The sequence below is a fragment of the Solanum lycopersicum genome, chromosome 9 (assembly GCF_036512215.1).
Source record: "Solanum lycopersicum chromosome 9, SLM_r2.1".
Lineage (NCBI taxonomy): Eukaryota > Viridiplantae > Streptophyta > Magnoliopsida > Solanales > Solanaceae > Solanum > Solanum lycopersicum.
The window spans coordinates 6,952,912-6,965,777 of record NC_090808.1 but is presented as its reverse complement, the minus strand read 5'-3'; the positions used below and the strand labels follow the sequence as shown (position 1 = coordinate 6,965,777).

At 31.8% G+C, this 12,866-nt stretch overlaps 1 long non-coding RNA gene across 2 annotated transcripts; it reads right to left on the bottom strand.

Annotated features, from left to right (window-relative positions):
- Positions 1-2,536: 2,536 nt before the first annotated feature.
- LOC104649048 (uncharacterized) lies at positions 2,537-7,828 on the bottom strand. 2 transcript variants are annotated; one of them, XR_011211724.1, is made up of 3 exons: positions 6,814-7,828; positions 6,156-6,296; positions 2,537-3,404 (listed from the first exon to the last, which is right to left on the bottom strand). It is a non-coding gene; the product is annotated as an uncharacterized lncRNA (long non-coding RNA). The 2 variants fall into 2 exon arrangements; XR_011211723.1 differs by lacking the exon at positions 2,537-3,404 and having other exon boundaries at positions 6,071-6,296.
- Between the last annotated feature and the right edge of the window lie 5,038 nt (positions 7,829-12,866).

Here is a 12,866-nt window from a genome sequence, read left to right as displayed (position 1 = left end):
TGTTACTCACCCCTTGCTTCTACACTTGTGTAGAATACGAGCTCAGATCGGCTTGTTGATTTGTTGCTCCTTTTTTGAACTCGAGGCTTGTGTAGGACTTGAAGAGGTAGATCCTTTTCATCCAACGAGCCATCTTTTTCCTTTTCTTACACTTTGTTCTATTTGAAAAACAAAGATTGAGACTTATACTTATTTCTTAAATTAGCACTTATGTATGTAGTGGCTCGTACACATGACAACCAAATTTTGGGGTATTGTTTAGAATGAATAAGTCTTCTTCTCTTTTCTTGTTCTACTTTATTGTATTTCCATTTTCTATTATATTTGCTTGGTTAAGGCTAAATTTTCTTGGTGGGAATATAAAAGTGTCATCACGTCTTATTTCGGGTTCTAATACAATTTTATTGTTGTAACTCGTTGTCTGAAAGAATGAGAGTGATGTTCATCTAATTAGGTTACAAAAAAAAAGGAAATTTCTAATTGATATCTTGCACACTTAGCACTAGAAGAGTATAATGCCATTAGATATTCGAGTTTTTCTTGAAATCATGGTTATAGCAACCCTAGTATCTTTAATTAATTGACTCTATTTTATTGAAATATTATTATTCTTATTTGATTACAATTGATATAGATAGATATATAATTTTCACAAACCCCTCCATATGGAAATAATCAAATAATAATAAGATAACCACGTTAGGCTTAGTTTTCACCGTATTTGCTGTTGAATTTGACCCCACCCTAGTTGAATTCTATAATTAACAGCTATCGTCTTAAACTTCTTAAAAAAGATATAGTTTGGGCATATCAAAGAATGTTATCACCTGATACATTTTTGTTGTTATTGGTTATTCTTTTGTCTCTTTTAGGGCAAATAAGTTTTGGGCCTTTATTTTGTTTCTATTTCATGCAGATCGTTGTGGGCCTCTATGGTCCAAGACTAATTCATTAAAATATAGGTCTTAGGCAATTTTTTGGTTAAAAAAATAATTGGGCTGCTGACTGCTTGTTGGTGGATGAGGTTTTTAGGCAAAAATAGTGCATCCTATACAAGCAAATGTGATTGATGAATTACCTAATTTATTGAATTTTTTTGTCATCATATAAGTCAAAATTGACAAATTTGAAACCTCTCCCCTCATACGCAAGCCCAACATAGATTGTTTCTCTCTTTTTTTATTTATTTTTTATTTTTGTTTTATCCTAAAACCATTTGAAGGAAAAATGCATGATTCTATCTTTTTTAACACTTACATCATATCTTTGTATTATATGTTACACAAACAACAACTTTGTTTTTCCTTCTCACATGTGGGGGGTGTTTGTTAGTCGGTATAGTCTATTTTTAGATGTATTGATTCCATGGATTTAATATATATATTTTTAAAAATTAATATTAACATAAATAATTAATTTATGAAATATTTTTATTTTAATTTATTTGAAGTTTTGTGATGACATTGTAGATTGTGATTGATACCATATAAACCAAAATTAAATGATATGAATCACCCATACCCCACCCCACCCCAACCCCTCCCTTAATACCGCAACAAAAACGTTTCGCTTATTTTTTTTTGTTATTTCTCTAATACCAACTAAAGGAAAAATTCATGTTTATAATTCTTTTAATGTAAATATAATTTTTTTGTGTTATATGTTATACGAAAAACTGTGCTAGTCTTCTTTTCACACAAAGTGGGTATTCCTAGGCGATATAGCCAAAGGCTTATCCAAAATTTTGATATAATGGGTGCACTATTACCGAAAGTTAAATCTATGATATAAATTCGTCCGGTTTAACCACATTCTGTCAAATAAAATATTCAAATTTCTAACTTCTCTTAGAGAGGTGCACTCAATTATCATTGCACAACATTATACTATAATTCAAGTATGGATTCACACATCTATATTTAAATACTTTTTAAAAATATAATACTACTATATATGATTTCAATAGAGGAGCATGACTATATATCATCATTTTTACCTATTTTGATTTGATGTGTGTGTGTGTGTGTGTGTGTGTGTGAGAGAGAGAGAGAGAGAGAGAGAGATGATTTGGCCTTTTTTTTTAAATTTTGTCCGATGATTCTTATCAGTTAAGGGTGTTCTTTTACTCTTACAAAATGTAAAAAGTTAGAATTAAGTTTTAACCCGCAGAAACCTGCATAGACCCGCACCCCGTCCTACCCCACATTAGTTTTAAAAAACCTTAACTTCCCCCGTATATGCCTCCACCACACACAACCTTAAAATTGTCTCACTCTACATTACCATAAATCCACAAGGGCCCACATCAAATCAGCCCCATTATCATTCCTATATTTGTGTGTCAATGATCCATGAAACTGAGAGAAAATATTACAGACTATATATTCTTGTAAAACATTCTATGAAAAATACAAAGTAAAGATAAAAAATAACCTGTAAACCACACTCTAAATTAATATCAGATACATACAAAAACAGAAATGAAAAATTTATTAAAAGAGTTAGAAGTTGATAAATTTCTTTTAAAATGATCTCAAATTATTTATCTATTAATACATAAAAATAAAAATGAATTACTGTGACATATCATGCACAAAATATTTACAAGCTTGAACCTCAAATTCTTCCACTAACAAGTCTGAAACTCAATAAATGTAATTTGGAAATTCTTAATCACATAACTCTTACTCCACAATCCTTTTCCCATGATCATCGTGTATTTTATTCATCTTAGCATACGAAACACTCCCAAGCTCAAGATTTTTCATCTCCTCAATCAACTTTGTGTGGTTGGAGGAAAAAAGTGAAAAATTACTTTCATTATGTAACCTATAGTCAAATTTTGAATGAGATTGAGAAGATGAGGGAGTAGAAGGAGGAGGATGAGGAAACAACTCAAATGTTGGCATATTTTTTAGAGGAATTTGTTGAGGATTAGAACAATTTCCAAGTCCAAAAGTGGTAGTACCATAAAAATTATCAGGTGGTGGTTGTAGATGAGGGTTACAAGGAATGATCATCCAATTACCATTTGCACCATTTTCAATCATAATGTCCGGATATGATTGGATGTATAAAGGGTATCGATACACATAACACCAATTGTACTTTGTCTCCGGACGAAGCTCTTTCAGTGTATGTGCGAAGAAACAAATTGGTCTGTTACATGATGTTCTAGCTTGGCACAGAATGGTCCTGTACTTTGCAGGGTGTAACCAGTACTCAAAAACTCCATGACACAATTCGCAATGATCTCCCTTTATGCAAGATTCGAATTTGTAACTTGGGCAAGAAATTGGAAAATAGTTGTATTTTCTCGGGTCACGTCGACGTGCTTTTTCCCCATGATGGGTAAAGGGGCAAGATGTCCAATCATGACAGTAATGTTTTGAGCACTTTTGTACCTTGTAAATGTACATACGGAAATTATCAGATTCATATAAATCTTGGCGAATACATTCGCGGAAATTTTCAGGATTCGCCTCTTGTCCCAAAAATTGTTTGTGAAATGGGAAAGATGATGAATAATAGCTGAAATATTGACTGTCTCTATTATCCATTTGTACAAATGATACAATTGAAGAAATATACAATAAAAATTCAAAAAAAATGATTGATATTCTTCACGAATAGAAAATCAACTTCCCAAAAATAAAAATAAAAAAGAAAGGAAAACTTTCTAGTATGGCTGAAATAGAAACTTTAGATTTTAACTAAAAGAAAAGGAGAGAATTTCTTGTGGAGTAAGAGTGTGGGTGTGGAATAGGTGCTTGAATCATGAGGTTATTTATAGAGTGAAGAGCAAATGTTATGTACTCTAAGGATATATAAATGTGAACTTAAGTTGTAAATTGTCCATTTGAATTCAGGTGTCACACTTTTGTTTTGAATTATTTTTTCTAGAGGTAATGTAACTTATGTATATTTGGAAATAATTTAATTTATATTTTAAAATACTTGTTTTTTCCTATGAAGTATTTTAGACCACCACTATTTTATAAAATGTCATATTTTAACAGACTTCCCTATGCAAATTAGCTTCGTTGTCAAGGAATTTCAAGCAAAAATCTATCGGTTCATGACAAGCCAACTTTAATGAATTTCGTTCAAAACATTTTTGAAGAGCCATTTTTTGATGAATATCATTGTCAATAGTGCTTCATGACCGAATATGTCGCTAATTATCTTGCTAATTTTAGTACTTTCATATTATCAATGTATCACTTATATGTAATTATTTATTAGGATTTAAACATTATATATATGTATATATCTACATATATATATATATATATATATACACACAATGTAACATGCGATATCACTGAATTTGATTGAGTATTTGTTTTAAGATATGTAATATGAATAAGCTCCATTAATACTTTTTGTGTATATTTTAGTTATAACTATTATCTACATGTAAAATTTTAAGTATTAATATTATATCATGAAAAATTGTAATAGATGATAGCAAAAATTAACTTCTTTCATGTGGATCTTGAACCGCTTAATCTTAAATGGTTAAGTTTTGGATTATTTGAAATAAAAGCCTTAAATGAGGATAAGAAATTAGGTTACAAAATAACAATAAATAATTTTTCATATTTTGAAATAAAGAAGCAAAACTCTACAAGGCATCCTAACTACCAAATGCTCCACCTGTTTCTTTTAGGGAAAATGCATAAGTACCCTTCAAATTATGTCCAAAATTCAAAAGACATATTTATATTATACTAAGGTCCTATTAACCCCCTGAATTTATTTTATAAATAATTTTCTATCCTTTTTCGGCCTACGTGGTACTAATTCTTAAAAAAAATGTCAACACATTGGGCCCACAAGATAGTTCCACGTACGCCTAAAAGGGGTAGCAAATTATATGTAAAATAAATTTAGAAGGTAATAGGACCTGAATATCGTATAAGTGTGTGTCTGAGAATTCGGGCATAGGTTGAGTGGGTACTTGTACATTTTCCCTTTCTCTTATACAAAATAAGTAACCCAAAAAGAAGAAGAATAATGAATTCAAAGGTTAAAAAGTTATTTTTGATTCTAAAGAATTTGTATTATTGAATACATAAACATGTTTATAATTTGAAGCATTTCATAATTAGTGGAATCAGTCATTTGAAATATAAAAAGACAATATGTTATAAAAAATTAAATTACATTAATAATATAGATGCTTATTTTAACAGTATCAATATATAAAAAATAATTTTATCATCTAAAAAAGTATTTATGGATGCATTATCATATCTTGAGTATGTGAATATTAAGGTTCTGATTAGGACAGGACCAATTCAAGATCTAAATAAAGAAAGAAGAAAGAAGATTAATTTTTAGACCTTGACATGTTAAGAATATTAAATTTGATGCTTACAATATCTAAATCAACCCAAATAAATTTTAATTAATAGAACTATGAACTTTTTATTTTTCGACCAATTGTCAATCTTCACAAATTAAATGAATTATTCATGTAATATGTTAAATTTTTCATGCTATTCTTTTTTTGAGGAAATATGATTATTGTAATTATAATAATTTAAATATAAGATATTTGAAGACCACATACATATATTTTATTTTATTTTATGTTATATTTTTCATTGAAATATGAAAAGGATAAAAATCATTATTTATCGAAGAATCAAGATTATAATTATCCAATAATAGTTTTAGAAAGACCTTAATAGTAAAATTTCATTCGATGAGAGTAACTTTTGGTTATAAGTTTTTAATGAAGCATTATAAATTGTATGCTTCAAAAGTAAATTTGATAATTGGATTGGGCCAGAATAATTAATAAAGGGTTGCAGGCATATGTTGGTGTAGTCAAATTTTTTCTATGGCTAAAATTGAAATAGCCCAATTTTAGAAGGCCTTTATAAAATGTATATGTAATTATATACTTTGTATAACTGTGTATAAATTTTGGTTAATAATTGATATAAATGTGTATTTGACCATTTATGTTTAATTGTCAAAGCTAATACGCATGTGTGTTAAATTGATGATTGATTCATATGTGTTATATGTATTTGATACTCAGAGCTCAAGAACAATAGAAGAAGAAGAGAAGATTTAGAAGCAAGAAAAAGTATCTAAGTCTAATTCATGAAACATTAGTGAATTAAGACATAAAAGCCTACCAGCATCACATGTGAACGGATCGTCTAAATCCCTTGCAATATTAACCAGAGGTCTCGAGTCCGAGCCATAAGAAGAAGATTTTCGTGATACACACACTTTATTCTTGTCATTGGACTTATTCATTCGTAATCGATTTATATCTGGCAAATAAATTTCAAATATCAATATCTGAAAAAGGCATATAATTAAATTTGAAATTCTAACACACAATGTGTTTATGAAGACTCAATTTTCAACAATGAATACAAAGATAGGGGATACTGATTTTATTTTATTTCCTATAAGTTTCTTTTAAAATATGAGTAATTGTTATACCTTTAATAAACTCAAAAATGTCATATGAATAAAGAAACAAATTTTTAATTGATTTAAGAAGAAAAAAAGAAAGAAAGCAAAACGATGTGAATTGTCAAGATTGTTGGAGAATTTTTTTTTATGATTTATTATATTATTGTTATACATATAAAGAGTGTTTATCTCGAGCTATGGAACGATCATAGGCATATATCAAAGACTTAATTTTAGCAGACATAAAAGGAACAAAACTGTTAGAACAATATTATTTAAAAAATTACTGAATTTGCAAATAAATAAATTCTAGCAATAAAAGTAGATCTAGTTTATGAACTCATTAACAACTACAAGAGAAACTCATACCTTTACAAACTGACTACACAGAGATTTCATGATCTTTGAACTGATGATGTACTTACAGGAATTGATTTCATGGCATCTGTGAGCTTATTAGATGTCGCTTACAAAGTGACGCAAATTCCTCGATATTGCGATATATGAAATATCGAAGTTAAGACCAAAAGCTTCATATAAACCTGATAAAACTTTAGAATCCTTAGGTTTGAGAAGAAGACACCTCATCTATGAAGCCTTCAAGAAGCCGACATCAGAGTAGATCGGAGTAGAATGGAAGGGGTCGAGAATTTCCCTATTTTTTGGTCTAAATAGTTATATATTTGTTAATTTTCTTCTTCTATATTAATTTTATAAACCTCATCAATTTGTAGAATCCTTGAGGTTTGAGAAGAAGATGCGTCATCTATGAAGCCTTCAAGAAGCCGACATCAGAGTAGATAGGAGTGGAATGGAAAGGGTCGAGAACTTTCCTATTTTGTGGTCTAAATATTTATATAGGTTCTAGTTCTCTTCTTTTATTTTAATTTTTGCCGGTTTGGGCCTCTGTTCAATTAAATCCATTGTGGGAAGCTTTTAATAAGTGATTATATTTAGGAGTTAATAAGAGATCTAGGGGTATAGTTTCCTTAATTACAAATCATAACACATTTTTGGGGGAGGGGAGCGGTGAGTAAGACTAGAAGAGGGAGGAGAGAGGTGCACGTTATCTAGAAGAGGGAGTTTGAATACGTGTTGTATTTTATTGTATCAAACATACGATTGATACAACTAATTTGTTCAAAAATAAATAGAATTACTGAAAAAATATTTTTTAGCTACGTGTTAGGATGAGAGAGGTGATAGAGAATGATAGAGCGAGGATAGAGCTGAGCGAGACTGAGAGAGGAGGGAGAGAGACGATTGATATCAATACAGGAAGGACAGAGGTGAGTGAGAACAAAAGTGGGAGGAAAGAGGATGAATACATATTGCATTTGTTGTATCACAAAAACAATTAATACAAAATACTAATACAGTTAATACAAAACACAAATACAATTGTCTAAATATAATTGATATAAAATACAAATCTCTCACATATATTTGTTGAATACAGTTGATACACAAAAAATTTGACATAGAGGATGAATGCATATTGTTTTTTTTTTGTATCAAGTCTTATCACAAATATAATTGATTCACTGGATTTGTATCACAAATTGAATTTATTGTATGAAAGAACACAATTTATACATAATACAGATCCAATTGATATGGAGTACAAATACATTTGTGCATGATACAAAATTCTATTGTCTTATTTTGTGGAATATTTTTGACCTACAGTTGTTTGGGATAAAGAGAAAGAGACGGAGAGAGAGAGGTAGGCAAACAAGAGAGATAGAGAGGCTTTCCTGCAAGAGAGGAAGAGAAAGGAGTGTGTGCTAGAGAGAAAGGTTTTCAGATACAAGAGAGAGAGAGAGAGAGAGAGAGAGAGACTGAGAGAGAGAGAGAGAGGAATGCACACGCAAGGTTAACATGCCATATCGAGTATTCACATAAAGTTTGAGCAGATCATAAAGTTGGTCAAGGAGTGACAGTATGTCACATGCTAGATAGGGTTGTGGACCAAGAGGTTTTCTCTCAAGGTTCAGTTGAACAGTCATTTATCTATAGGTAGAGATTGTTCACGCTAAGGCTCATATGGTTATTAGGGTAGATTAGTGCATGCCGTTATTCAAAGTACAAATGGTGTTAGCTGATCCAGGCCTAGTAAAATGTGTTAGGTTATACATGGATGATCATTAGGTCAAGGAGATCATGCACAATCTTTGTGTACTCTCAGGGAGGTTCAGGTCTTTGTGTTTCTTTTATTGGTGAGGAGTTTGCGCAACATGTAAAGAATTACCCAAACGTCAATCTTGTACGATCTAGTCAGGATCACACTACTCTTTCTAGGCCAAATCTATCGGCACAGGGTACTTCACATGGTGCTAAAGGAACTACCAAGGGGGAGATAATGGGGATTGAGGCATTGTTTGTGGTGTCTCTTAAACTAGTGGTGATCGTAGAAAGTTTTATGATATACTAGTATATTTGGGGTAAAGGCCTCAGATTAAATTATCACAAGTAGTTTCCTTATCTATAATCATGGTGCTACAATATTATTTGATCCCAGGTTGACCTACTCTTATGTGCCTACTTATATTTTTGCGGGTATTGATCAATTGTATCTGATAGAGGTGCAAATTTCACCTCTCATTAATGGAGTTCTATGCAGAAAATTACCAAGCTTCATTTGAGTACCGCCATCCATCCTCAGATCAATGGTTAGAATGAGTAGATTATCAAGTGCTTGAGCATATGATTCAGGACAGGATCATGTACTTTGGTGGTCATTTGGACCAATCCCTACCTCTTGTGGAGTTATTCTATAACAAAAGTTACCATTCAAACATTTAGATGGCACCGTTAGAGGCTTTGTATGTGAAGAGGTATAGGTCTCCCGTTCGATGGTTTTATCATGTGGATTACAACCTTTGGGCACTGATATGTTGAGAGACTCAATAGATAGGGTGAAATTTATTCAACAACACCTTGTCATAGAGCAGGCAGAAGATTTATGTAGATAGGTGTGTGGGGATGTGTCCTTTACAATTGGTGAGCAGATTTTGTTTAAGATTCCATCTACCAAGAGTGTGATGAGGTTTGGAATTAAAGGAAAACTCAATTGGTAATTCATTAGACCTTTTGAGATTTTGGGGAACAGCGTAAGGTATCTTACACGTTCACTTGCGATCTAGCCTTTCAGTGGTCCACCCTGTGCTTCAGGTCTCGATGCTTAAGAGATATCATCATAATTCTCATGTGATTAAATGGGATTCAGTTGCTTTGGATCAAAATATGTCCTTTCAGGAGAATCCTTTTGTTATCTTGGATATGCACACTACACCATTGAGATCTAAGCATATTAATTCAGTGAAGGTAGAGTAGAGGCACCAACTGTTGAGGAGGTGACATAGGAGCTGGAGTCTGACATATATCGTAGATAACCTAAGTTTTCACCCCTTCAGTTGCCTTATTTGCTTTTCATTTTAGGACGTACACATGTTTTAGTGGTTGATAATGTATTGTTTCATGTCTTGTTAATTTGCTTTAAGTTGTGAATTGACAATTTTTCCCTTCTCCTTAGTGTTTCAATGCTTAGTTTGTGTTGTGGGAATGGTTGGTGTGGTCCCTGATGTGATCGGGTATGTTTTGGGTGAATTTGACATTAAGTTTTGGCTAGTAAGGTGCTTGATTAGTTTTCTGAGGCCTTTGTTGAGTTTTTGGGGTTTGGCTAGGATTTGAGTTTTAAGCCTTAAGAGTGGTCTAGGAGGGTAATTATTTGATCTCTTTTAATAATCTGACAATTTCATTTTAGTGATCTAGCATGTCTAGCTTATTTTTAGTCCAAACTATCAATTTTAGGGAAATAGCATGTCTAGCTTATTTAGCAGACCCAAATGATTTATGAAGTCCATTCGAAGGCATTTTCCTTGTATTGGGATACAGTTTTTTCAGTTCCTAATGCAGGTTATTTTTACCTCCACAATCGTGGCTTATAGGCTTGCGATCATGATATGTATTTTACGTGGCCTTCAGGACCATGGTCCATATAGGCTTCCATTCATGATGAGTAATATCCTTAACCTTCGTGATCACAGACTAGGGTGTAGTGATCGCTATGTGAACCTCTTTTCACTTCGCGATGTGAGAGTTAGTGGCTTGCAGTCACATTGACTATTTATCTTCTACATAGAACCTAAATTCAGGATTCTTACCATTTTTTCTCATCTATTTTTAATCTTTTGGAGTTCTAGGAAGCCATTCTTATCAGCTTTTTGTGACAACTCAAGTGGGTAATATTTCCCTAAATTTTTTTTTCTTGATTACTTGTATTCTTATCATCCGAAATACCTTTAGATCATGAGAGGGTTTTGGGGGTTTCCCCTAAGTTGGCAAATTGGAATTTTCATGAATTGAAACTCGTTTCTTGGGCAATTTTAATGGATTTATCAACCACATATTTCTCTCGGCCTATAGAACTTATTTTTCTGCTAAAAATTGAATTTTACACTGCAATTTCTGAAGTGATTTTTGGGCTATTTTACCCCAGGTTTCTAATTCTATCAATACGAGTATCATTGAAGTACTTTTATTAAATTCTTCCAGTCTTGATAGTTGGAGATCATTTTGTTGATCGTGTGGTTGAGGAAGTTCCCTTTTAGAGTTATTGGATTAAAGTTTTGGCCTTCAAGGTAGGTCAGGCTATCTCTCTTTTAAAATGAGATGAGTAACTTATTTTCTTAAGAAATAAACTGTGATGATTTGTACTATGAGCTTTAGAGGTTCGTAACTGTTGGCCTTCTCTTTTTAGTCCGTATGATGCCTATTTGTGATACTTAAATTGTATGGAGGCTTGTTTGATACCGTTAATTGTTGCTAAAACATGTGTTAATTAATGAAATGCTTTCTAAATGGTAAATACTCATTTTCAATGGACTCCTTTAATATCCTATCATTTGAGGTCCTGTTTCATGACCTGTGAGTTTGGGAACTTTATGTTATTCAAAATTCTCATGAGGTTATTATGCCTTTTTCCATAGGAATATGAAATAGTAGAAAAATAGTATTTTTGAAAAAAGAAAACGAGACACCTTACTTTTTTCCTTGACCATGAGCGAGGTTGCAAATTGATAAGATATTGAGATTTTGAGAATGGTATGTGGAATGTAAGTCTCCCATGTATCCTTTTTTGGATGATAAAGCTTGACAAGATGTATACAATAGTTTGTGCAACATCCTTGCTTCCACTATATCAGTTCATCGTCCATTAAATTGAATTGTCCAACTTTGTTGTGTTCAGTGACTTTTTTATATGTATCCTTTGGTTTTTACTTTATTTACGTCGCTATTATATACACTGGTTGCATTGATGCTAGAATGAAACTCTTCTTCCTACAGATGGAAGTGTTTTATAGTTTATTTCTTAAGTCTAAATTGTTTCTTATAAAACCTACTATGTACATGTAGATCTTAGTCACACCTACTTCTTTTATCTTTTTAAGCAGATCCTAGTCAGTGTGATCTTCGAGTAGTTTATCGGATCTAGAAATTTCTTCTCTTTAATTTCTTGTCTAAGGCATAGGATGTATTCCGAATTCTAGAAATGTATTGATGCTCTTTATACTTATGCTACCGGGTTTCGTGATTTTCTTTATTATTTTCTTATGAGTTGTGGCCTCCCTTTAAAAATCACGTATCATTATTCCTTTTGTCTTACATACCAATTTTGTTGTTCTTGGAATTTGTGCCATCACGATCTTGAATTTTGAATCGTGACAACTTCTTTTATCCCAATCGAACCTCTACAGCTACAACCTACAGATGGATTAGCCAAAACCAGCAATTGAAAATATCAAGTAACACATAGTTCAATAGCAATACCTTAATAGTTATAGGTCGATCCCAATCAAAGTTACCAACAGTTCTTACTCAACAAAGCATATAAAGAATAACTTAAGTTTCACCTCAACACAAAGTTTACCATCACACTATTACATAATCAAAAGTCCCAATAACATATAATCAATAGTAAAAATTAATGAGGTGTGATGCAATGGTGTGCAATGTTATATATAATGATGCTTGTCTATCCTACAATACCGATAAACTAAATCTTATGTCAAAACCCATGGGGGACTCACAAGTTTCATATATCTGCCAAATTATTTCCCATCCGCATAGTCATCTCTTGCTAATATTATTTCCCATCGATATCAATATATTTCACCGGAACCATTTACCATCGGCATCGCCAAAACCATTTACCATTAGCATAATCACAATAGATCTCATCATAGTATAATAAAAAAAAATGTAAATAGGCATGTTTGCACAATAATAAGATGTCAAACCCATAAAAAGTTACAATTACAACACCACGGTCATAATATTTCACCAATAACGAGCTAATATTACCACTCAAATCATTCATTATATACCACACAAAATTACCATCATATTTCCTTTTTTTT